Here is a 25783-nt window from a genome sequence, read left to right on the forward strand (position 1 = left end):
AGAGTGAATTTGAAGGAAAGTTGGAATGATTTAAAGTTGATGGATTGCATTTGAATGGGTTTGGTGTTGGGCATTTAGAAAGACTATTGTTTTCTGAGAAGACACAGAGTTAATAAGTTAATGCACGAAATGATCAGAGTCTACTTGTGAAGCAGGATAGCAAAAATAAAAGGATTGTATGACAGGAAGAAGAAGATGGATATGAGGTTGAATATGTGGTTGCAGCAGCACAAGATGAGGGAATGCGTAAAGGTGAGGATGAGACAGGTAGGAATGGAAACAGGAGTGGTCAGACTGAAGAGAGAGAGAGAGAGAGGTGTGGTATAGCAGCTAGAATAGAGAATGTTGGTGCTGGTAAAATGGCCTCAAAGACACAGGAATTGTTATGTTTGTACACAAATGTAAGGAGTATTCGAAACAAGAGACCTGAGTTTGTTGCATTGATTGAGTCAGTATGTCCAAAGATAATTGGAATAAGTCAAATTTGGTTGTCCAAGGAGGATGTAATGTCAGGAATAGAAATGGAAGTATATACGAAGTGTGGCTATTAAATAACGAGACTGGTTTGCAAAAATGTGGTTTATTATTACTGTACAACTTAATTGTTATCCCCTTCAACATACTCCCCTCCTCTATACACTGTTGCATACGAATTTTCCATTGTTGGAAGCAGTGCTGCAAGTCATCAGGTGTTATCTGCTTCAGTAGTGCTGCCGGAACAGCAGCATCATGGAGGTACCAGAGGGTCAGACAGTTAACCAACATTATTACCATGAGGTTTTGGCCAAGCTGAGAGAGAGTGAGAACAAGTGAGGAAGAAGAGACCTAATCTGTGGAAGAACAACGCTTGGATTCTCCATCAGGACAACACTCCAGCCCACAGTGCACTGTCTGTAAAGCAGTATCTGACTGATAAGAAGATGATAGTGTTGGACCATCCACCTTACTCGCCAGACTTAGCTCCATGCGACTTTTACCTTTTTCCGAAGTTGAAATCCCCATTGAAGAGAACCCATTTTCAGTCAGTGAATGAGGTGAAGGAGAAAAAGGCAGCGCTGCTGAAGCAGAGAACACCTGATGACTTGCAGCACTGCTTCCAACAATGGAAAATTCGTATGCAACGGTGTATAGATAGAGGAGGGGGAGTATGTTGAAGGGGATAACAATTAATTTGTACAATTGTAATAATAAACAATATTTTTGCAACCAGCCTCGTTATTTAATAACCACACCTCGTTTAATTTTCCGGAAAGATAGGAATGGTAAAAGAGGAGGGGAGAGAGTGATTACAATGATTGAAAGGAATTGTGTCCATAAAGTGTGAAAGTTGATAGTGCACGCACAGATTTTGAATCTGTGTGGTGTGAAGTTGAAATTAATAGGCTTGTATATCTGATAGAATGCTGTTATAGGCCAGGGAATGTTGAGAATACTGATTGTGAAATGTTTAGGCAAATTGTTTGGGTATGTAAAAAGAAGGTGATCCTGATGGGAGACTTTAATTACAGGAGTGTAGAATGGAAGGACGAGACAATGTATGGGAACAAGGAGAGTGAGATTGTTGAATTTCTGAGAGATAACTATCTTAAGCAGCATGTGACTGAAGCATCTACAGGCTTTAATGTTTGGATTTAGCGATAACTTCACAAGATGTAGTTGTTAACAAGGTGTTGGCACTGCCCTGCCGGTTGGTGAGAGTAATCATGAGGTATAGGAGGCTCTGTAGTCAGTTAGCATCAGTACATTGGGTAGACGAGCTGGGCAGAAAAGATGTTGACAGTGCATGGAAATTCACAAGGCAGCATCTGACACAAGCAATGTATAACTGCATACCAAGGGTTAAGCGAGTAAATAGAGTAGGAGTGAAATGGATGAACAGTGATATCAAGCAAGCTGTGCTGGAAAAGAAAATGCTATGTAGGAGGTACAAGACAGTTGGTAGTGATTGGATCCATGAAAAGTATAACATGCAGGCTAGAAAGGTGATGAGTATGAAAAAGAAAGAAAAGGTATAATAAATTTAGTTTAATCCTTTATCCAAGTGTGAGCAAACAAAGTTTGCACCTGAAAGTATCTTCAGGACTGGGGTAAGGTGGTACAACACCAGGGAAACTCCTTGCAAAGGTGGAGCAAGCTACCAACACTCCAATCTCAGTATCTCCCATAATGCAAAACACATCTCCTTGCGGATATGTCCAATGTTATGCATTAAGGGAAGGGCCACAACCCAGACTAGTTTCGACCTTTATTGAGGTCTCTTCAGTGGGAGCCAGGCCCAAGTGGAGATACCAGGCAGAAGCATTAGCAGGTCATCTCTACCTGTGGTATCTCCACTTGGGCCTGGCTCCCACTGAAGAGACCTCAGTAAAGGTCGAAACTAGTCTGGGTTGTGGCCCTTCCCTTAATGCATAACATTGGACATATCCGCAAGGAGATGCGTTTTGCATTGTGGGAGATATTGAGATTGGAGTGTTGGTAGCTTGCTCCACCTTTGCAGGGAGTTGCCCTGGTGTTGTACCACCTTACCCCAGTCCTGAAGATACTTTCAGGCGCAAACTTTGTTTGCTCACACTTGGATAAAGGATTAAACTAAATTTATTATACTCTAACCAAGTGAAAAATAAACTTTCAAAAGAAAGAAAAGGTGTAGTATGAGAAGAGATTGACTGGTCAGGCCAAGGTTAACTCAAGGGAAATTTTCCACTATATGACAAGCAAGAGAAAGAATATAGTGGAATTATTGAATGAGCACTTTATCGGTGTATATCATACTGATGTACTTGCTGCCCTTCTATATATTGTACTGCATCATTTACATAAGTGAAGTGGAAGTGAAAGAATCAGAGTCGTATCTGGTGTTGATTGGGTTAGATGTTAATAAGGCTATGAGAATGGATGACATATTACCACATATTCTTAAGGAATGTGCACCACAGTTGGCTATGGTGCACATTCCTTAAGATCCTTGACCTCGTTATTTAATGAAAGTCTTGCAATGGGTAGGGTTCCTAGGGAGCGGAAAGAAGGCAAAATAGTACCACTCCACAAGCATGGCTCTAGAACAGATGTTTCCAATTATAGATCAGATTCCAGACAACATACCTATTGTCACTGGTTCCAGCACTCCCTCGCATTTCAATATCAGGACTTTAGAATGGTTGCAATGGAGAGAGAGAGGTTGAAGAAATGTAGATCGTAGAGCTTGGTGGATAGGATAAAAAGAGGTGATTTGATAGAGACATTTAAGTTAGTGAGAAGATTTTATTGGATTAATCCAGATGGGATTATAAAAAAGAGTAAAAGGTGAGAAGGGAAAAAATTATATGCATCCCTGGAAGTTACCTCTCTTGTCAGTGAATGGAATGCATTACCAGCATGTGTTGTTAATGCACGGAGTGTTAAAGATTTTATGAATATGTTGTTAGTTGAATGAACCTCCTACGATGAGTCTGTCAACTCCATGGATGGTGCATTAATAATTATTAATCTATCTGTGTAATTCCCCAAATGGTTCTTTCTGTGTTTTGTTATCTTGTTTTCATTTCTCAAGCTGTTTTTTAGCCAGGCTGCAGGTTTCACTACCATATATCATTGTTGAGAGTACATACTGGTTGTAGATCTCTCGTTTTAAGCAGTTTGGTAAATTGCCTTTAAGTATATCTCTATAATGGTTAAAAACTTTTACACCCTGTTGTTATTCTAATTGAGATATGGTTGTTTGTAATGGCTTGTCCTAGGTATTTGTATAAGCTCACTCTTTTAGTTTGTCTTTGATTTATTTCTATTTGTTTTTGTTCACTAATTATATATTTCATCCAACAGGATGAAGTATATAATTGATTGCTACTGTAATCCAAGGGGTGTGAGGGAGAATGTAGATAATGTGCATTGACAAATTAGCATAATGCTTGTGGGTCAATTAATTATTATGGAGGATTTCAACTACATAGATAGTTGAATTCAGGAGAGGAGGAATGGCCACAGGGAAGGAAGGAAATGGAATTTATACAGCTGCTGAGAGATAATTACCTGCGACGGCATGTAATTGGGGATGAAGGTTTCAAGAGTGCTGGCTCTGGTCATGACATCAGAGAACTTAACCAATCTAGCAATGCAGCCTCTGTTTGGGGAAAAGTAATTTGTAGTCTTGACCTGGGAGATTGCCAGATGTGCAGAATTTCTGTTAAGAAAGGAAGGAAGTATGAATTTATATGTGGAATGACAAGGCAAGCGATTATGACAAGTTGAGGAGTTAGCTTTCGGCAGTGCCATGGCATACGAATTTGGATGGGGGGAGATAGTACATTGGAGGTGGTCAAGGAATGTTTGAAGAAAGCACCATCATACTGTATACCCAAAGTCAGTAAGATAAATCATGTACGAGTTAGATGGGTGAATAGAAACATTAAGCAAAAGTTGCAGAAAAGGAAGAAATTTTGGAGGGAATATAAAGATAAAGGTGATTAGTATGCCCATGATTAGTACCAGGCACAGGCAAGAAGGGTAACCTGCATGGTAAGGAAAACCAAAGCTAATTATGAGAGAAGCCAGCTGATGAGGCTAAAACAAATCCTAAAGAGTTATTTTGCTATGTGGCAAGTTAAAAGGAGGAATGACTATGGAAGGATAGTTTTAAAAAAGTGCTGATGGTCGAGATGTAACAGAAGCAAACCAAATAGTTGAAATACCAGTTATATACTGGCCTGTTGGCCGAGTGGTTAGCATATCCGCTCTCCAGCCAAAAGGCTGTGGGTTCAAATCCTGCCATAAGCATGGATGTTTATGATTTCTGTAAATGTCTGTGAAAATACTGGTGCTGGGCTGTAGATGACTTTGATGTAGATGATGGGTGTAGTTGGAGAATTGAGTGGAGACAGAGTTGTAGAGTAGATCCGATGAGTCTTTGGACTCCCCTGGAAGTGTCATGTGATAATAATAATTATTATTTAGGTTCTGAATCAAAAGAACTTTCTTGTTTCGAAGACTTCTTTATGGAGAGCATGTGTAGCTCAGTGGTGTTGGCACTTCTCAATGCTAAACTGCCCGAAGAGAGAGTGTCGATAGTTTGATTCTAGTCACTGACTAGAAAAACTTTTTTTAGCCGGCCTGGTTGGCCGAGTGGTTAGCGTGTCTCCTCTCTAGCCAAAAGGTTGCAGGTTCGAATCCTGCCATGGGCATGGATGTTTGTGATTGTCTGTGAAAATACTAGGAGTGGTGGTCGGCGGTAGATGGCGTTGGTGTAGATGACGAAGGTAGTGGTGGATTGGTGGAGATGGAGAGATGTAGAGTAGGTTCATTCCCTCAATGAGCCTTTGGACTTCCTGGAGGTGTTATGTAATAATAATACTGAGTGATCATTTTGCAAGAGTGTACCATCTAGGATGTTACAATGCCAGATGTCACATTGGCTATTCTCCCATCAGCCAATATGACATCTGGCATTGTAACTTTCTAGATGGTGACAAGTTGAGGAGTTAGCTTTCAGCAGTGCCATAGCATAAGAATTTGGATGTTGAAGAAATGGAGGTGCTTAAAATATTACATAACCTCAATGAGAACACAGCTATGGGATTAGATGGCACATTTATCTGTGTATTAGAAGATCATGCAAGAGAATTATCAGACCCTCTGACCAAGCTATTTAATTTAAGTCTCAATACTGACTAGGTGCCAATCAAGTGGAAAGAGGGCAAAATAGTCCCACTGCATAAAGGAGGTTCCAAGACGGAAGTAACAAATCATAGGCCAGTCAATATTTCAGGAGTGTTGGTTTTAAGGTACTGGAGAAATTAATAAAAACAGAATTGAGGACCAGGTGGATAGAATTGTAATACTTTATAAGGAGCAGTATGGTTTTGTAAAGAGTAGGTCTTGCCTTAGTTTTGCTTAAGTGACAGTGGAGTAAGATAAGGAAAATATGACCACTCAGTGATACTGCTGGGCTTTGCGCTAATTTGATGGGAAGATCACAAGCTGTGTACTATATTTATGGAACTGACTGCCAGAAACAGATGAGGCCGAGGGAGTTAGGGTGATTGTGGATAGGGAGTTGAAGTTTGGAGGGGAGGGGGGGGGGCATATTGCAAAGGTGGACAAAAACAGGCAGGAATGGTTATTGTTCCCCTTTATAAAGCTTTAATAAGGTCACATTTGGACTACTGTGCATAGATATGGTCACCTGGTTGCCATGAGGATGAAGAAAGTGATGGAGATGATCTATAGGCGAGTGACAAAGATTGATGCAGGTCTATGGAATATTCACTACGAAAATAGATTGAAGCTCTGTAGGCTTCAAAAACTAGCTGAAGGAGGAGACATGATAGAAAAAGTTATTAAAGGTGTTTTATAGAATAGCCACTGAAGACTTTTTCATTACTTGGCAGGAAGGGAGAAAACAAGGGATTGCCCATAAAAATTGTGTATGAGTGTGATTAGAGCCAAGGGTGTTAGGACCAGATTTTTTTTTTTTTTAAGGGGTTATGAATGCATAGAATAGGTTGCCAGAGGTGGTTGTGAGGGCTTCATATTAGTGAATGAGTTTAAGGAGAGGTATAAGAGGGATTATATGAATAATGAATCTCCTGTGATGAGTCTTCTGACTCCATGGAGATACCTGTATAATAATAATAATTCTTGGAAACATTTTATTTGAGAAAGATTAAAACATTTAAGCATCATTAAAATTTTTCCTATCTTTACTTATTACTTAATTTGCATGATTTGTAAGCGCTTCAGTAATGATTTGCACTCAATTGACTTTGTAATTGATTGTTTTAATTTTTAGAATATAGCTATTTTTTAACAGTAGAAATATTATCGTTTGTTAACTCAGTTTTCTTAAGTTTTACCAACAACAAAATTATGAAGTATTAACATTTGTGCTTAAACAAATGAACTGATAAGCACTGAATTCATTGAAGGACTATTTAACATTTTGAACCGAATAATTTAGTTTGGGAACAATGTTAGGTGTTCCTGTATAGCCATTTGTTATATTTCTGGTACCATAATACTAGACTTCCAGAAATTGCTAACTAGAAGAGATTTTTCTTGACCTTTTGATCATTTTGCAAATTAGTTTCTTGTACAGGTGAATAGGATTTTTTCTTACTAGAAATTGGGTTTTTAATCTTGCATCTCATAAAAATCAACCATGGGAACTCATACTGTTTCTTAAGTAATATGAGCTAGGATTTAGGAGCATGAGATAGTGTCAAATGTCTGGCATACTCTTTGCTCTGATACCTCTAAAATCATTGATAGCCATTGAGCTCATCTACTAGCAGTGGCCAAGTGTGGAGACTGGCTGCCTCCTAATTTCCAAAAGTTAGACTCTAAAGAGCTCTGCCTACTCCCTTTAGGGAATAAAAAGACATTAGACAATTTATTTATGTTTTATAAGATATTAGAAGAATTATTTATATTCTATTAAAATTACTATTACCTTGATGGACCTGTGGTTTCAGTCAGGATTTCTCCTTCAGAAATCAGAAATCTCTGCAGAAATCCTGCAGTCAGGATGACTGCAGGTCGTAAAGCGTCCAGCTATTCCTGTCTTGGGCCTTTCTCCATTTTCTTCCAACTTTCTTAATCATTGGGTCTTCCCACCTTAAGGCTGTTCTTCCAGGTTTCCTTTTGGTATCTCTCGGATACCAATTTGTAACTCTGACTATCCATCTGTTGTCTCTCATTCTGGCGAGATGTCCTGCCCATCTTCTTTTGCTGTTGTAGATTGTTTTATTATATCTGTGAGTCCAGACTTCTTCCTGATTTCTGTGTGTCTTACATGGTCTATTTTGTTTATATTGCATATTCTTCTTTCTATTGCACATTGAGTTGTTTATTAAACTTTCTTCTTCTTTTAAAGTTGTGTTCCATGTTTCACTGCCATAAGTTAATACTGGTAAGATGCGACTATTGAAAAGATGGGCTCTTATATCTATATCTATGTTTTGGTTGGTAATTTGTTGATTTTATTTTGTTGAAAGCTATCCAAGCAGCTCTTTTTCTCCTTGCTATTTCATTTGATATATCATTATTCATTTTTATGGACTGGCCGAGGTAGATGTATTCTTCAACTTTTTCGATGGTGTGGGATTCTCAAGTGATTGTATGATCTTTACAGTATTTGTTTTTCATCCATCTTGTTTTGTCAGGGTGTATTTCCAATCCAATTTTTTGGCAGTTTTGGCTTATGTCATTCAGCATTGATTCTAAGAGTTTGGGTGAGTGAGATATTAATACCACATCATTGGCGAATAATAGAATATTTAATATTTCACCATCAATGTTTATTCCATCTTTCATGTCAATTTTTTGGATGATGCTGTCCAGAGTAGATGTGAAGAGATTAGGTGATAATACATCACCCTTACGTACTCCTCTACTTGAGTTAATTTTAATTGGGTGATTGAAAAGGGTGATATTTGTTGTGCTTTCTTTGTAGATATCTTTTTTGAGTTGGATGTATGCTTTTTCTACGCCTTGTTCTATTAAAGCTTGGAATACTGCGTTATGCTCAACAGTGTCAAATGCCTTTTTAAAATATATAAAAAGAAGACAAAGTGGGATCTGGTATTCTCTGTATCTTTCTGTTAGCTGAGTAATAGTTTGAATGTGATCTATTGTTGAAAAGCCTTTTTTGAAACCAGCCTGTTCTTTGCAGTTATTTTCATTGATGGAGGTTTATATTCGGTTTAGGATGATTTTGGCAAATATTTTGTGTGTGTGTGCACGCTAATAGACAGATAGGTCTGTAGTTACTGATGTCTTCTTTATTAACTTTTTTTATGCAGAATTATGGTCTTTGATGTTTTCTATTCAGTAGGTACTTTCCTTAATTGTATATACCGGGTAAACCTTTCTGCTAGAGCTTTAAAGAGTATTTGTCCACCCATTTTTAATTCATCAGATTTTATACCATCAATTCCTGGTGATCGGTCATTTTTCATATGGTGGAAAGCCATTTTTATTTCTTCAGGTAGGACAGATGGTATTTCCAGATTTTCCAAATTTTCGTCTGGTACTGGAGCTGTGATTACTTGTTTAGATGAGTAAAGGTTCTCATAAAACGATTTTACTATTTTTTCCATTTCACCCTCTGTTTGTGTGTCTGTTTCCTTAATTGTCTATGAAGGCTGATGGTAGTGGTTGCTTTAGATTTATTTCTTTTTATACTTTTTTTAGGCTACTGCAGAGCCTTGCTGCTTCTACCAATTTTGTTGTTCTATATATGTTATAGTCGTCTTTGATATTCTGCCTCAGTTGTTTACAAATAATTTTATATTCTAGACGATCTTTTCCTGTATCTTTCAGTATTCTTCTTTTCTTCAATAGTTCTATTGTTCTTGCTGATAGACATTCTCTGGTCTTAGGAGTTCATACGAGGTTCTTTCTTTGCAGTTCATTAATTTATTGTTAAAGTTTGTTAAATCTTCGTCGATGTCATTTTTTAATTTCCAGTCGGTTTCTTCCACCTTTTTTCTAAATTCTTCTGGGTTTATCTGTTTTGAGCGTTTTTTATGGTTGGACTGTGCTCGTATGCGTTCTTCATTTTTTTTTATGTATTTTGAGAGTGGCTCTTATCTTACTGCAACATTCTGAATGAATGTCGCAGTAAGTTTTCTCAATGACTTTGACATTTTTTATTATTCTTTTGCAATCTGTTAGGATGAAATCAATTTCATTTCTTGTCTCTCCATTTGGAGATTGCCAAGTCCATCTTTTTTCCAGTTCTCTTTTTAAAGAAACTATTCATAATGTACAGCCTTTCTGCTTCTACAAATTCTGCCAGGATTTCACCTCGTTCATTTCTTTCCCCTTTCCCCCCCATGGTCCAATGTATTTTTCTTCAATAAATCCTGTACCAATCTTGGCGTTGAAATCTCCACACGCCTATTGTGTATGTTGTTTTTTTCAGTAATGTTTCTCGTAGGTGTTCATAGAAATTTTCTATTTCTTCTTTGTCAGCTGTTGAGGTGGGTGCGTAGGCTACTATTATTTTTATTGTTATGGATTCTCCAATTTTTAATATTAGTGTTCCCAGTCGTTCAGAATGGATTGTACAAGAAATATATTTTTAGTTAGCTTTTCATTTATGATGAAGCCAACTCCTCCAGCCCTTGTAGTGTTATCTGAGGCTCCCAGAAAAAATTGGTTGCCATTGTTCCATTTTGCTGTTAATTCAGAGCTTCTTCAGGTTTCACAGATAGCGAGGACATCAAACTTTACATTTTGCAATTCTTGAAGCAGAAAATCAATATTGGAGTTTGAGTGTTGAAGGAACTAATAAATAGGGTAGAATTTCCAGATGGTGGTCTACCTTCCTCTGCGAGATTCTTAGCACCCCCTGCTCTTGCAGATTTCTCACCACCACCTTGGTGGAATTGCAAAGAGCCGTGCAGGACTGGAGGCCTTTTTCTTCTTCTACTTGCTGGCATCTTTACAATGGTCTACAGCACTTCTCCTGACCATGGTTCTGAAGTGTGCCTTTGGTCCACGGCTCCTTATTCATTTTCGGAGCTGCCCGCTTGGGCTTCCCTCATCCACCACCTGAGGGACGTGCTTGGTAGAGGTGAGGCCCCCCCCCCCAAGAAAATTACTATTATATACGTATTTTATAGGAATGCCCTTCTTGTACTATGAAAAAGAGGCTTTTACTTACTCTTCTCAAATTAAATGCTGCAATTATCTCTCTCTTTCTCTCTCTAATGGCAGTGTGTAACACACCTCTTTCAGACAGATGGATGTAACATGAAATTTTTCCAGAAATCTGAGAATAACATAAATTGTTCTTACTGCATTTCAGCTGTTTAGATTCGTCATGTTTTTTTTTTTTAAGTTATGTGATATCGTTTCTGTATTGCACTGTTTAAGAGTCAGTTGAAAGTTTTTCTAGAAATAATAAACTTTTCTTGGTAATTTATCCATTAAAATGTATACCAGATAAAATTCTTGTTAAGACTAGAAAGCTCATCAGTTATTTATACTTGCATGTTTTGAATGGTATACTTGTAGAATGGGCTACTGGTAAAATACAATTAACTAATTATACAAATTAAGTGGATATTGAATCCAACATTATTTCCAACCTGAATATAGAAACTCTAAGATAGAGACTCTAAGAGTTTCATGCCGAATATATAGAAACTATAAAAGTTTCGGCTGATCCAAGCACAACACCAGGTTCAGGCTAGGGCGACTCGTAGTAAAGGTTATATTCAGCTTGGAAATAGTGTTGGATTCAATATCCACTTAATTTGTATAATTTTACATGCCGAAGTAAAGCCTTTTTGGCTCTTTATCTCAGTACAATTACTTTTACTTAATTTTTTTAAATTAATCTTTAATTAATTTTACTTAATATAGATAAGAAATATATATATATATATATATATATACGAGGGGGGGTTCTGACGCCTACAGCACCCTCACCCCCGAGTTCCGGACGGGTAGGTCAGTTCTCCTTGAATTCTGATGACTTGAATTTTGAAGACTTGAAAGGGAGGGGGTCCCCCTGGCGCCTACTGTGCCCAAAATTTCATAGACGAAATTGGCATAAAGCACTGCTTACTAAATTTATGATCTAGACCTCACCTGCCTACTATTCCTAACTGAACCTCAACCACCATATCTCAACTATCCAAACTATGCTTTGCATGAGTTCTTCTTTCATGAGGAAAAAAAGAAACATAGTACTTATGCATTCACAAGCTACAACATGCCATTCCAGATAAAGTCACAACCTTGAATTCCCTGTTTTCGATCTTTTATGGCAAAAAGCTTCCTTGTCCCATTCTGTTGCATTCATTTGTTGTCTTTATATTCTCTGACCTTTTAGAATATTTATCTCTGAATCTCAAATTCCTGCACTTTTACTATGCAGTGCAGTAATCTTTCTTGAGGACTTGGTTTTCCTTTTCCAATTGCACTTAGCAAATTGGAAATATCAGTTTTTGTGTATGTGTGTGTTGATCCCATACATGAGAGGTTGAAAGATCTATAAGCACATTAGTGCTGTGTTTGGGATTTGCTGGTAGTATGATCCATCATAAATTGTCCACTTTCCCACTGTTCTGTTTAGTTATCTGATCTAAGTGGAAACTTATGAGGGATGTCCTTCACTCAGCTTTGTGTTCTTTGGCACTGCAATGGTGCAAAGTAGGACAAGCTCTGTGATTTTTACATCAAGTGCACCAAATCAGTCAAAGCTACTTTGGTACATTTGATGAATGAAAAACATCAGAACAGTATACCTTGAAAACAAAAACTTGAACATCACTCTGAGCCATTGCCACAGCTTTACGACGATATCGGGGACTTGGAGATAATTATGGAGAGAGAGAGAGAGAGAGAGAGATAAGTTTAGAGAGCATGTTGCAAAAGTAGCCAAAATAGTCCATCAGATTATGTGATTGTTGAAGAACACACTGACAGGCAAGGAAAGAAAAGTTATTGTTCCCCTTTATATGGCTTTAATAAGGCCACAGCTAGACTACTACACACAGATTTGGTCACCTTGATTCTATGGAGATGAATAAGTGGTGAAGAAGATCCAGAGGTAAGTGATAAAGATTGTGGTAGGTCTGTGGATTGCTCCCTATAAAAGTAGATTGAAGGTCTGTAGGCTTCAAAAACTAGTTGATAGATGAAAAAGATGAGACATGATAGGAGCATAAACTTATAAGTTTTAAAGGGATTTTATAGGATTGACGCTGAAGACTTTTTCAGTATGTGGCAGGAAGGGATCACCCATGGAAGTGTAAGAGTGTGGTTTAACAAGTTTGTTAGGAGTAGATTTTTTTGCTTGGAAGGTGAATGATAGAACAGGTTGCCAGAGGTAGTTGTGAGTGCTTCATCAGTGAATGAGTTGAAGGAGAGTAGGATAGATATTGTGTGAATAATGGTCTCCCTTGATATGTCTTCTGACTCCATGGAGATACCTGTATAATAATAATAAAATCCAAATCTGACTTTGTACCAAGTGCAAAAACTTTCCTTCTGCTGATTCAGCCCTGTCATGGTACCATTACAACATTGTCCAAAGATAAAGCTGATCTCTTATCATTGCTCTTCCCCATTTCCTGCATAAACAGCCAAGGCAAATCACTTCTCATAACAAAAGTATCTCACCATATGCCTCATCTGAAGTTTCACAAGAAAGATATCAGAAGAATCCTGAGTAGTTTGGATACCAACAATATCTATTTTCTCTGAAATTCCACATTCTTCTTAAAACTTGTTGCAGAATTAGCACCCATATCATATCTAATCATTGCATGATATGATCTTGTGGATATATTCTGATTTTGATGATCCCCTCCCCCCCCCCCAAAAAAAAAAAAAATTGCAGTAAAGCAAAGCAGTATATGCTGCTGCAACACCTCATTTATTTACCCATTCAGAAAGCCTATTCAAGTTCACTTGCAAGGCTAGAACATCTATTCTACCTCTCGTAGTTCTTCCTAACTTTTTCATTATCAGCAAAAAACTGTATATCACCATTCAAGCCCTTCCCAATATCATTTACTTACAAATTAAACAGCAATGGACTCCAAACAGATCCCTTGGGGCAGACCACTGGTGACTTTCCTCTTCCGGGATATCACTCCCCCAATATACAACTTGCTGATACTTATCAGCCAGTCAATCTCCAAACCAGTGCACTAATCTATTATCTAACCCCCCATCTGTTCCATTTCGGTTACCAACGTCATGTGGCAATCTATCGAAGGCTTTAGCATAATCTAAATATACCACCATGTATGCTTCCCCTTTGTCCACCTGTCACCTTGTTATAGTAAATAAAAAAGTAGATTGCTAAACCATAAACTTCTTTTAGCAACCCTATGCTGTCCTTCAAAGAGAATGTTGTTGTCATCAATCCCACTGAATCCTGGTCCTCCCTAACCTCTCTAACATCTTTACCATAACTTCAGACAAATAAATTGGCCTGTAATTCGAAGCCATAGTCTTTCACCCCTTTAAGAAGCAGGATAATTTTGCCCTCTTTCCAGCCTTTTGGAACTTGGGCAAATCTGAAATCGGGTTAAAGAGATAAGTTAAAACTGTTAACTCCCTGGAACATTCTTTCAAGACATGCGATGATATTCCGTCAAGTCCTATGGCTTTATTGACATCAAGTTTACTCAGTTCCCTCATGTACATCCTCATATACCTCTTGCTCACTCGCCATCAGTGGCTTTTCCTCCCTTTCCCACTGCTCTCAAGTTCTGCTTGATGTTACCTTCACAAGGATGAAATACCTTTATAAATGCTCATTCAACATCTCTACTATATCCTCCTCCTCAGTGATTATCATTCTCTCCAACCAATATAATCCTTCAATAATCATTGTCTTCTACTGGCTGTGTATTGAAAAATTCCCTAGGGTTGGCCTCATTAGCTAAATGTTGCTCATACTGCTTTTGTTACCCTTACCAAGCGAGTTATCTTGCTTATTCTTTGTACTTCTTGTGCAACCAGCTATTACTACCACTCATCTTATGCTGACTCCATAATGCCTTCTTCCAAATTGCATGCTTCGCCTCTTAATTCATCCATTTCACACTCACCTCATTTGACCTCTTGATCTTTGGAATGCATTCAGACATTGCCTCTGCCAGACAGTTCCTGAACAAGTCCCAAGTAGCATTGATTTCCTAAGCTTGTAGTTCCTGATAGTTTGAGAGCTTGCAGAGCCTTTATATTTTCACATATATTATATCCCTTTATCACAGAAGTCCTCATATGGCTGGCTGCTAGCCAGGTAACTACCTCATGGTCACTCTCACCAACTGGAGGAAGCTACAACACCTCATTTACAGTAACATCCTCTGATGAGATAATCAAATCCAAGACCCTTGATTCCTGTCTATCCTCTGTTGCATACCACCAAAGGTAGTTTTTCCTCGAGAAATTCATTCTTTTTGTCACCAAATGCTGTCTTTTCATTCCTTTATATTACCTTAATTAAAATCACCCATAATGATCACCCTTTTCTTATTAGCTAGACCGATTTGTGTATACATTTCCTTCTTACTGCCTCCACATTACCAGGTCTGGCAAAACCCAACTAGATATTTCATTCTCTTCACTTCCACTATACTGCTTCAAAACCACTGCTACTGTTCACTCCTTTTATCTCTACCTTAGATAGAGATAACTTCTCTGCTACCATTAACAGCATTCCTCCACCCTGCCTTCTATCTTGCCTTTCCTCATCAAAAATCATCATATCCATCCATCTCTATTTCTGTCAGAATGTCATTCCCATTTAACCATGTCTCACTTATTCGAACAATTTTTGAACAAATAAGCTGTATAACTGAGAGGAGACCTCCACATAGCCTTTAAAGGAATGCAGAGAACCGACCTGAGCTTCTGACCTAATGTCCAGTCCTCACCTTCTCATGGTGCAACCTGTTGGGTATCTACCTGGATACTAAATGAACGAGGATGGGCTGGCAATTTGGCATTTAGCCGACCAAAATGTATTCTTATTAGCTTAAACCAAAATACAAAATGATGGTACAACATGACAAAATTTCATGCTGACTGGGGCGTCGCCCATTTAAACAAGGCCCCCATTGTTTTTGCCAAGGAATCAGGGCAAACAACAAAAAGTCAGCTACTGGAACAAATCTGAAAACACACCCCAACTCAATATCACCAGAGTTAAAGATCGGTACTATCAACATAAGAAGCGTGAATTGCAAAGAAATGGAGCCAGCGGAGGAATTAGATAAGCCAGATCGACATAATAGGAGTGACTGAAACAAAAAAGACAAAAACTGCTGAGATCTTTGTGAGCAATAAATACAAAATGTTATATTCAGGAAATGACAATCAAGGAAAAGAAGGAGTAGCCATAGTATTCAACACAAAATACAAGGCTTATCTTCTTGAATGGCAGGCAGTGTCAAGTAGTGATTTGGGCAAATATCAGAATGGGGAACTGGACAATGAGACTTATTTGTGCATATGGTCCCACAGAAGGCTCTACTAAGGTTGAAGTGGAAGAATTTTTTGAGGCTTTAGAGAAAGCTGCTGACACAATGAAAAAGGAAAAGTTGGTCCTTGTTGGGGATCTAAATAGCAGAGTAGGAAGTGATTGTGAGACAAAAATATTTTGGGAAAATTTGGAGAAAAGAGCAAAGCTAATAATAATGGCAAATACCTGTTGGATTTTTGCTCAGGACATGGACTGGTTATTACTAACACCATGTTCCAACATAGAGCTGTGTAGCTCAGTAGAAGTGGCGTTTGAACTCTACAGCGCTTGACCGCACGAAAAAAGGATTTGGTGGTTCAAATCTAGTCGCCAACTAGAGGAAATTTTTCTAAGCCTTTTTTCGACCGGTTCCCTAGTTAGTCAATGTCTGGGACGGACTAGTGGGGTTTTTTCTCCTGGAAACTCGGATTTTTCGTTTTAAACTCAAGAAAATCGACCGTCGAACCCAAACTATTTTCAGACATTAAATATACTGTGTTAGGGTTGGGACCACGAGATGGTGGCACTAGCTTGCCGTTGCCTTCACTGCATACTGATGAATCAGTGATAGCCTTGGGCAAGCTATCTCTCTGATTGGCTACCAGTGGAGATTGAACTGCCCACTCAGTCTCCAAAAGTTAGATAGGGTAAACGGTCCCACCTACTCCCTATACGGGAACAAATAGGCGTTAGCTGATTTTTTTTTTTTTTTGTTCCAACATAAATATGTGCACAAATTCACATGGAGAGAAGAGGAAAGGAATAAGAAAAGTCTCATTGACTATGTTATTGTTGATAGTGATGTTTTCTCCCTGGTGTACACCAGAGTGTACAGAGGATTTGAAATTGGAAGTGATCACTATTTAGTCTTGAGCAGGATAAAATTGAATTTCATATTGAAAATAATGATATGTAAGACAGTTTTAAAGCGAATAAAAGTTGAGCAGCTCTCAGATGTGAACTGTAGACTAAAATACACAAAGATTATTGAAGAAAAATTGAAAGAGTTTGAGAACAGGAACCAAATCTTGGAGATTCAGTGGCAAGTCATGAAGAAAACCCTGATTGATTCAGCTAGAGAGGCATGTGGTGAGGTTGTCTGCAAGGATAGAAAAATCAGAACTCCGTGGTGGACACAGGAAGTTAAAGAGGCAGTGAAGGAAAAGAAGAAAGCATATCAAAAATTCCTGGCAAATAAGTCAGCTTGTGCTCTTAGAGAATACAGAGACAAATGTAAGAAAGCTAAACAGTGTGTAAAACTAGCTAAACAAAAGTCATGGGAGGACTTTGGCAAAAACATGGTTAATAGATATCAAGAAGGTGGTAAGATATTCTGGAGGTTGTTGAAGAAGCTTAGGAATGGAGGAAAGAGTGCTGTAAAAGGAGTTAGAGATGATAAAGGTGACATGAAAACATGAGAAAAAGATATCCTTGAAGTATGAAGAAATTACTTCGAAAAATTGCTAAATGAAACAAGCAGTGGTGACAGCACAGTGGTAAAAAAACACTATACAGGCATACAGTCAGGAATACATATCCATTCTTTAAGTAGAAAAAGCCATCAAAGACTTGAAATGTGGAAAGGCAGCAGGAGTAGATGATATTCAACCAGAAATGCTCAAGTATGGCGGTATAAAAGTCTTAAAGTGGCTGCACTGCATAGTTCAGAAGCCTGGACAGAGGGACGAATTCCTGATGATTGGAATAGAGCTCTAATAGTACCCATATATAAAAAGGGAAATAAAACTGAATGTGAGAATTACAGAGGTATTTCCCTACTCAGTGTTCCTGGCAAGATCTATGTAAGTATACTTGAGAAACGGTTGAGAAGAATTGTGGAAGAAAAGCTTGGTGAAGAACAAGCTGGATTCAGGGCAAATAGAGGCTGTCAGGATCAGAACTTCAGTTTATGACAAATAGTTGAGAAAGCATGGGTATATAACAGAGATCTGTATTTAAGTTTTGTTGATTTGGGAAAGTAATATGATGATTTCAACAAAGTGCCAAGAGAGAGAAGCTATTCAATATGCTACAGTTATATGGTGTCAATGGGACATTATATATCAAGCAATACTTAGTCTTTATTTGAGTTGTAAGTCAGCAGTTAGAATTCAAGGAAGTACAGGAAGATGGTTTAATATTAAATCTGGTGTGAGACAAGGATTTACATTATCCCCTCTTTTATTCATTATCTATATGGATCATATTATGAAGGAAAGTGGTATTAAACCTGATATCAAAATTGGAGATGTTAATGTCAACTCTTTGCTTTATGGAGACGATGTTATATTTCTAAATAAATCTGCTACAAGTCTGCAAGATTCCCTGACTAAATTGAATAACTGTTGTAATAGATATGGTATGAAGGTCAGCAATAAAAAGACAAAGACAATGAAAATAGGTAGAGTCGTTGAAAATGTCAACTGCGTTGTGAATGGAGAACCTGTGGAACAAGTAAAACATTTCAACTACTTACGCACAATTTTTAGTGAAGATGGTAAATTAATTATGGTAATAGACAACAGAATCAACAAAGTTGATATGGTAGGAAGTCAATTGAATAAATTCATATGGAATAAGAGAGAAATTAGTTGGAACAATTAGCTGTATACAAGACGGTGTTGAAATCAGTTTTAACTTATGGGTTTGAGAGCTGGGTCAGAAGTAAAACACTTGACCAAAGACTAGAGACCACAGATATGAGAGTCCTGAGAAAGATTAGAGGCATGAACAGATGGCATCAATGGCAATATCATATTAAAAATGAGGATATTAGGAAAGAACTTGACATTGTCAGCATCCAGGAATGCATTAGCAGAGCTTATCTCAGGTGGTTTGGTCAACAAAACAGAATGGGCGATGAAAGATTAGCGAAACAAGTGTTCTCTGCCAGGTTGGTAGGAAAACGACCCAGAGGAAGACCAAGATATAGATGCATTGATATGGTACAAAGTGCCTTAGATGATAGAAATATAAGATCTGATAATGTTGGAGTCTTGACAAGTAACAGACTGATTTGGAGGAAAATTGTAGATAGGGAGTTAGTAATGGTGTAAATCTTTCATGTAGTACTATCATATCCTGTATACCCCTTGAGAGTACATGGCAGGAATTTGATGATGATGTACTCTATTAATGCTAAAATTTCATTTTCTTTATTTCTAATACTTGGCATTTGCAAAATACATACATACTAGCTTATTTCTGGTTCTGTACCAAGCCTCCCCAACCCCACTCCTCAGGTGACTCTTCTGTACTCTATATTCTCTGTAATCTTTGGCTACTCACCTCTATCATCATTGATCTTATACCTCCTCACATATCTATTTGTTTCTCCCACATGCCTGGTCATCCTAATCCTTTCTTGTATACACATATCTGCTCCTGTATCCATCATCCATGCTCTTCTCACAGAGTGTCCCTTTGTCCACTCTGACCCCACCCATTTCCTGTTGCTTCCTTAAGTCTTCCATTCATTTCTCTTGCAGCAACAGTTTCTCTAGCTGACTCACACCAAATCCATTTAGATGTAACCCATCTCTTTTATACAGCTCCATCCATCCCTGAAGTACATCCCACACATTCACAAAACGAATTCCTTTCTCTCCACACATCTCTGCTAGCATCTTATTTGTAATCCTCGCTTACTCTGCTTAGCAACTCCCTGTTATCCATCCTTACATTTTCCTTGTTGCCATCCTGATCATTTGTGCCTACTACCAACTGTTTTGCTTGTTTCTTCCTCATATCTAGTTCTTCAATCACTTTGTTCAATCTTCTCCCTGGAAAGCAAATTTTATGCACCTTCTCATTTACCACACCTCTAATAATTGAATTCCCTTATATGGTCATTCTCAAATTATTTGACACCTCTTTCACACTGCCATCTTTAATTCCAGCCTTCCTCTCCCTTTTCCATACATACCAGTTATTCTCCTCATTTCACTCTGCAATTGTCTCATCTTCTCCATATCCACTTTCATATCCTGAATTACTTTCTCGCTGCTCTTCACTTACCCTACCAGGTGAGTCACACTTTTATCCTTGCTACCTGTCATGCTCATTATTTTACACTCTGTCAGCTTAACTTTCACATAATTTATCTTACTACTACTTTCAGTCACCTCACATTTATACTGTCTTTCACATTTCTTTCACTACTGTTTCAAACCATTCACTACAACACTTTTGGTTTGATAGCTTTAAGCATTAACTTCCACTACTTCATTTTCTCACTTCTGATAAACCTTGCATTTCTGGCTGATAAAACATCTACAACATGCTATCTCTCCACTGTCACTCTCTTAACACAATTCATTTTATCTTGACAGTGAATACATGGTGCACACGCTACGTTTTACAAAATCCTCCATGTGAAACTCCCTGCACAACACTGTCGATGTCTTGGTCGCTATTGTTGTTATTCTCATTGGTGCCATGAATAACGCTATTTATATATTGTACACAGTATAAATATGTGAAAAAATAAAATGCACTCAATCACACAGTCATATATAAGGATACAAAAACCAGTAATTATCAAAAATATCATGAATTTTCCATCAAAACAATGACTTATCTGTAATCTCACATTTACACAGTCACTTCACTATGCATCACCTGGTGGCCAAAATATTTTGAGGTAATGTTCCAGGGAGTTGGCATTTGCTTTGACATATAAGATTTTATGGAATAAATACATCTCATATAAATTAAACACATATTTAATCAATCCTATATTTCATCTCTCACTGAGACATCATCAGAGAAACAATACCGTAGTCCCCTCCCCCTTGTCCATGGAGAATACATTACAAGACCCCCACAGATAGTCTTATACCCTATATATACTGTTTTTTCATACGCGCGCATACCTATGATGAAGTTTAATTCATAAATTAGACACAATAAGAGATTAACAACAATAACTACAATAATAAAATAGAACAATTATAACAATATACTGTAATAAAAGTTATATGAATGTGGTCTCTCTCTCTCAAAATACAGTATCTTATTGTATTATACTCATTCTTCTTCTTCTTGTGATGATGTGAGATGATAATGACTATGCGATGAGATGAATGACACAGGGATTGTGATGTAGTGTTAGACTGCTATTGACCTTCTGATGATAAGGAGGATCATCAAGCCATGATGATGTCAATGGTTGGAGAACCTCAATAGTTGGAGGTTTTTTTGCTGAAATCTTTTGGATGAAATTGTAATTGGAAGTTGTCTCTTTCTTTTTAATTCATCAAAGTGGTGTTGTAGAGGTTGTAATCCTTCAGTGATCATACGGGTTACTTTAATGCTGCATTCCATCTGAGGATCATATTCCATAATTTTGTCCTTTAATGTCTATGCAATTAGAAACATTTCGGTAATGTCCACATTGGTTCTGCTTCAGTTTCTTCTTCCTCTTCCTCTGTAGATAACTCAACAAGTTCTTCCAATTCCTTATTTGTTAAAACTTCTCAGTGACTTTCAATACGTTCTTTAACTTCTTCATCAAGCAGTGGTTGATCAGCGAATTTAGTGCTCCTGTAAAGTTTGTGATTTTTGTCTATTTTTATTGTGTTTTTCCTTAGTGTTTTATAGTGTATTTAGTATTTTATCATATAAAATACTAAATACACTATAATATACTAAAATGCTAAAAAAGGTTAATGCTAAAAAAAGCATTGCAGGCGAGAACAAGATGTATAGCCCTGCCAATGAGATTATTGTGCACATGGAGGAGGTTAACGAAAATGAATTAACCACCAAAATAGTGAAGTTGAAGCAGATCATCAGAGAGACAATGCAGGAATTGCAAAAAGTTGAGAGACATTTAAATGAGCATAGGGAGAAAAAGAAAAATGAACAGGAAAATAAGAAACAACAAAGCAAGGAAACAGGTAAGTCAGGAAATAACGAAAATGAGGTAAGTGACGTTGTTAATAAAAAGAGAGAAGTTATTTGGTATGGTGACTATAATAAAACATGCTATAGATGAGAGAGTTATGATATCGAGTTTTCCTGGAGCAAAAATTAAAAATGTAACACAAGTAATTCAAAAACAGAAAAGAAAAGTAAACGAAATCTTGGTTGTAGTAGGTATGAATGATTTAACTAGTGATAAGTTCATTATGAGAGAGGACATGAAAGGGTTGCTGGAAGAGGCGAGAGTAAAGAGTGAGAAAGTGAAAACCGTTAGTATTTTACCTCACTGTGATAAAAATGAATTAAAAAGAAGGGCCATGATGGCAAACAATTCGATGCGTAGGCTATGTAAAAGGAATGGATGTGAGTTTTTGGATGTGTGGAATGAGTTTGAGGGAAGATTGGATTTGTATAAGAAGGATGGCGTACACCTGAATGCGTTTGGTATCATGAGTCTGGAAAAACTAATAACTGGTATGAGACCTAACACAGAGAGTTAGGGAAACTAAATTATAAAGGGAGGAATGGTGTGAATGTGAGTGTAAGAGCAACAATGGTTTATAACCATGTTAATGACAGGAATGGGCTTTGTCATGGAAAGTGGACGAGGCGAGAACGATTTCGGGTTGTGTTCGTCCGGTTCGGACCCATCATATGTGTGCAAAGATGTCTTCATGTGTAAGGCATTAGAGAATAATAGTGATCTGCAAGTGGTCCAACTGTGTCAGGCAGACTGCAAACAGGAGTATACAAAAGAACATGCAGGTAGATTATTATGTCTGTACACGAATGCTAGAAACAAAGAGGGTAGAGTTTGTTGCCTTAGTCAATATGTTGCGACCTCAGATTGTAGGAATTAGTGAGACCTGGCTATCAGAATCAGACCTAACTGGTATTGAGTGTCATAGGTAGAGTATTTTTAAGAAGGATAGAGTGGATAGGACAGGAGGGGGCATGCTGCTAATGATATTGGATGACTTAAATCCAGTTAGAGTTGAGACCTATGAATGTAGTAATACTACTAACAATATTTTATGTGGCAGTGAGTTTGAAGCCATCTGGTGTGAGGTAGAATCTAACAAGATCAATTACATAGTGGGGTGTTGTTACAGACCTGATGGATCGGTTGCTAGTGATGAAGAAATGCATCACCAAATACAAATGATGAGCATGAAAAGAGTAATCATAATGGGAGACTTTAATTATCCAAATATTGATTGGGTAGCAGTAGAATCTCATGAGAAGAATGAAAATGCATTTATTGAGCTGCTGAGGGACAACATCTTCAAGCAGCATGTGACAGAAGGAACTCGAGGTCAGAGTGTTAGATCTGATTATAGTGTCAGAATGCCTTTCAGTTACCGCATGATCACTTGGGAAGTGACTAAGTTTATGAACATTCCTGAATGGAATGGAAAGGTTACATGCTGAACTACAAAGCAGAAAATTATGACCACCTGAGGAGTATACTGAGTTCAGTGGAATGGGATCGGTTTCTGGATGGAAAGCATATCGACAGTGCATGGGAAACATTTAAAGATATAGGGTAGGAGTCAAATGGATGTGTTATCTTATTAAGCAAGAGATTCGTAACAAAAGGACGATGTGGAAGGAATACCGTGTGCATAAGGATGATGTCTGTTATGAAAATTACAAGCAGCAAGCTAGAATAGTCGCAACTATTGTACGGAGAGCAAAGTCTGAGTAAGAAAAGAAACTGGCTCTGCGTTCTAAAGACAACCCACAAGAATTTTATCGATATGCTGCAAGTAAAAAAAAGAATGAATATATGAAAGAATAACTCTTCCAAATCCAGATGGCATGAGAGTTACAGATGCAGAAAAGATTATTCAGTTAATGAGTGCCCATTTCGTTAAAAGCTATCAACCTGGTGAATGAAACATTGAGCTCACTGTTACCTCTTCACTAGATGAAGAAACGCAGGTTTGTGAGGCCGAGGTATTAAAGCTGTTGCACAAACTGAATAAGAATTCAGCAGTAGGGACTGATGGAATATCAGCACATGTGCTAAAAGAGTGTTCAGCTGAACTGGCCATTCCTTTGACCAGGATGTTTAATATGAGTCTCAGAACAGGGAAGATTCTGCAGGAATAGAAGGAATGTATGGTAATTCCATTGCACAAGAGTGGTGCAAAGACCGATGTATCCAATTATCGACCAATTAGTATCTCAGGAGTGGTGGTGAAGATTTTGAAAAAATTGGTTAGGGCCCGCATTCAGAAATGGGTTGACAGTGAATCTCTACTTTGCAATGAGCAACATGGGTTTACTAAGGGAAGGTCATGTTTTTGCAACTTGCTCACATTCTATAACAATGTTACCATTGAACTAGACAAGGGGAATGGATACACCGTGATAGTTTTGGATTTTGCTAACACTTTTGACAGAATACAGTGGGTAGACTGTTGCATAAATTGGAGAGAATGGGTTTGGGTTATAGAATATTAGCATGGATAAGAGGATGGCTGACTGACAGATATCAAAAAGTGGTATATGGGGAATTCAAGTCTGCAAGTTTTAAGGTAACAAGTGGTGTACCACAAGGATCAGGGCTTGGTCCACTGTTATTCAATCTGTACATTAATGATATTGGGAAGGATTTGACAAGCAACATACAGTTATTTGCTGATGATGCGGATGCAAAGATAGGTGGGTAATCAGGAATGCTGCTGATATGCAGTCTTTGCAAAATGATTTGAATAGGCTGGAATTGTGACATGGGAAAATGGGTGTCAGTTCAATGTCAGTAAATGTAAAGTCATTCACTTCGTCTTGATTAGATATCCATTGTCGTATTATATTGGTGGGATTAGGCTAGAAGAAACTGATGAGACTAGGGATCTTGGAGTGTTAATAGATAGGAAGTTGACGTTTAGGAGCCATGTGGCAAAGATTGCAAATATAACTCAAAAGATAATTGCAATGCTGAGACGAACGTTCACATGTATAGATAAGGATGTTATTTTGCCTCTTTACAAGGCCTTGATAAGCCCTCACTTGGATAATTGTGCACTGGTCTGCTCTCCTGGTTTCCGTTGTTATTCTGATATATTGGAGAGAGTAGAAAGTAGAGTGTTAAAAATTATATCAGGATTGTGGAATACTGATTATGAAGACAGATTGAGAATTTGTAGACTGCAGACACTAGCAAACAGGAGAAAGAGGAGTGATATGATTGAGACTTACAAACTTCTGAAAGGGTCATACAGGATTTCAATTGATGAAATTTTTCAATTTGTGGAGGGTGGGGAAAGGACGAGTGGGCATCCTTGGAAGCTGTGAATGAAGTCTACCAAGAAGAATGTGAGGGCTAAATTTTTCCCTCAGAGGATGGTGCATGATTGGAATGGATTGCCATTGGATATTGTGAGTGCAAACAGTGTGAATGAATTCAAGAATAAGTATGATAGCTAGTGTGTTGTGGTGTGTGGCCTCCCTCAATGAGTCTCTGACTCCCTGGAGGTCTCTCTTAATAATAATAATAATAATGTCGGCAAATCCTTCTCCACCAATTTGTCTTGCTGCGTGAATGATTTTCCTAACTTCTCCATCAATCCCCAGGAAGCCTTTAAAATCATTCACGAGTTCACTCCATAAGTTCTTCTAGTAGACATTTACAGTTTCTATTTTTAATTCATCCATCAATAGTGAGTGATTTCATTCACTGCATTATGTCTAGATTAAGATCTCCATCAATTGCTGATCGTTGCAATTAAATACAAGACAGGTGTATGATGCTTTGACAAACTGAATGATGTCTTCTGAGTTAATCTGTCCTTCCATGTTTTATGCCCTGGTGCCTCCTTTGCACTTTTATGAATGTAAATTCTATTGGGTATCTTCTTC

At 37.8% G+C, this 25783-nt stretch overlaps 1 protein-coding gene across 3 annotated transcripts in view; it reads left to right on the forward strand.

Moving 5' to 3' along the window:
* Nucleotides 1-25783, forward strand: part of didum (dilute class unconventional myosin) — a 696374-nt gene that overhangs the window by 594230 nt on the left and 76361 nt on the right. The gene's annotated exons all lie outside the window — the stretch shown is intronic.

This window comes from Typopeltis vanoorti, chromosome 13 (genome assembly GCF_054136105.1).
Source record: "Typopeltis vanoorti isolate ZY-2024b chromosome 13, IOZ_Tvanoo_1.0, whole genome shotgun sequence".
Classification (NCBI taxonomy): domain Eukaryota; kingdom Metazoa; phylum Arthropoda; class Arachnida; order Uropygi; family Thelyphonidae; genus Typopeltis; species Typopeltis vanoorti.